Below are 2,420 nucleotides of genomic sequence, written 5' to 3'. Positions count from 1 at the left end.
TCCCCTCCCCTCCCCTGTCCTTTCTCTTCTTGCCTCTCAACTATGCTCTCTTATCTCCTCTCCCTTCCTTTCCTTTCTTGCGCTTTTCTTTCCTGTCCTATTTATTCCTCCTTCCCCTCCCCCTTCCTTCCTCCCTTTCTTCCATGCTTTCATTCTTTCCTTTCTTCTTCTACCCTCCCTCCTTCCTTCCACAAGCCCATTCCTCTGGCATGAATGTCACCTGCACTGCCACAGAGCACAGCAGCTATGGTGACCACACAAGAAATGAAGATTGGGCCTTGACATGCTTATCTTAGTTGGTAACGAGAATCCTCCTGGGAAGAGAGAGTCTCAGGGAGGGATTGTCTGGATCCTGTTGACCTGTGGGTAAGTCTGTGGAGGATTGCCTTGATAATGACAATTGATGAGGGATGACCCAATCTGGAAGTGGATGGCATCATTCCCTGGTGTGGGCCTGGGCTGTGTAAGAGTAGAGAAAGCTGGCTGATCACCAGGAATGCATGCGTGCATGCGTGCGTGCGTGCGTGCGTGCGTGCATGCATTCTCTCTCTTTTCTTGTCTGTTCATGTGAAGGGTTGTTCCAGGTTCCTGCCTTGACTTCACCACAATTGTGGGCAGTAACCTGAAATTGATAGGGAGCTAAAATAAACCCTTCACACATAAGTTGTTTTTTGGTCAGGGCATTTTATTGCAGCAATAAAAATGAAAGCAAGACAGGCCCACAACATTCTCTCATAGAGAGAGAAGGGCCATTAGGTCTGGAGATCCTTGAGGCTCAAGAGAGGCCTACCTTTCTTCTCCCAATGTGTTCAGGTTCCACTCTAAGGGAGGTAAAGACTGATTTGGGCAGGGCTTCTCAGTGGGGTAGCTCCCCTCGAGTCGCACACAGGATTTCCCAATGGTATAGCCTGCTTTGAGAGCATGCTTCGCAAGTTTAAGACTCTGGTGAGCCTTAACTTACCAGAGACCCCGAGTGAACAGTGGCAAGCTGGAGATCAATGCAAAAGCAAGAGGAATTTTATTGTTCCACCATACTGAGGTTGCCCTGAACATGAAGGAGAAGGTGAGAGAGAGAGAGAGAGAGAGAGAGAGAGAGAGAGAGAGAGAGAGAGAGAGAGAGAGAGAGAGAGAGAGAGAGAGAGAGAGAGAGAGAGAGAGAACAACCACATGAAGTCTGGTCAGTGAGTTTTTAATACACTGGAGCAGTGGCCATTAGACACAATGAGACTGACTGAACAGTGTGACCTTTAAACTGATTGGTCTTTAGGGAATGAGGTGGCAAGGACTTCCCTGTGTGTAGGTGGCCAACTGTCGGTCAGTGGATCCGCAATGTGTCTATGTGCTCTGGGGTCTCCCCCACCTGCAGGTGGCCGATAGTCAGTCCTCCCCCACCCCCCCCCATGGTCTGAGAAATGTAATTAAGCCTCTCCCTTTCGGGGGGGAGGGGTGCCTACCTGCTCTGTGACCTTTTTCTTCCAGGAGGGGAGGGCTCTGGTAGAATTTTCCAAAGTTTCTGAGCTGACCTCTTCACAAGCTAAGCTACACAAATCCCCTATGGTATTGGTTCACGCTTGCACAGGGACCCTTCTGCAGTAATCCAGCTTCCTGAAAGGCTTAGAAAACCCAGGAAGAGAACCCCCCTCTCCCCTTTCATTTGTGCCACAAAACTTCTGAAGTCCTTAATCTGCGTCAGGCAGTGTGCTAGGCTGTTAGAGACACAGACAGACACTGACTCCTCCTCTACCGAGCCAGTGCCAAGCTTGGCATCTGGATGCCAGAGAAGAGTTGTGACTCTGAGGAGCACTGCCTGTCTGAAGGAAGGCAAGCACAAGTGTCTAGACACTTGTGGCCCAAGGGCCTTAAGGGAATGCTTAGAAATGTGTTTGAACAGTTTCCTCTTTTCATCCTTGTGTAAGGTTACACAGAAAGGGGAGGCACAGGCCTAGCATGCCCTGAAGGGCTAAAGTCATCTCTTCTAGGTGCTGTCTTTGCAAGTGTGTGTCGAAACGCATCTTCCATGTTTCTGAAGACTAGACAAGTTCTACAGCCCTGAAACAGCGTGTTGCAAATTTGCCACCAGCTCCGGTTTCTCTCAGGGAGGCATCTTGCTGCTGACAGATATCAGGGGCACCCTAGCTGGGAGTCAAGAGAAAGGACCCTGTGGCAAGAGACTTACAGGTCCATGTCTGTATCTCAGGGACATCTGCATGGCCTTTGGTGGTCACACGGGTCTTGGACATGAACACAGAGCCTGGCTGTGATAGGACCACAGTGGCAGCCCAGGTCAGGATACGCCATGGCCTCAGGTGGCAGCACAGGCCACTCTGAGCAGTTTGCTCCCCCACCCCTACCTCAGCAGGGTCCCGGGACATCAATATGGCCTCAGGCAGCAGGCTAGACCACTGACATCTGGATGGCCT

This window comes from Mus pahari, chromosome 15 (genome assembly GCF_900095145.1).
Source record: "Mus pahari chromosome 15, PAHARI_EIJ_v1.1, whole genome shotgun sequence".
NCBI lineage: Eukaryota > Metazoa > Chordata > Mammalia > Rodentia > Muridae > Mus > Mus pahari.
This window is presented reverse-complemented; position numbering follows the sequence as displayed.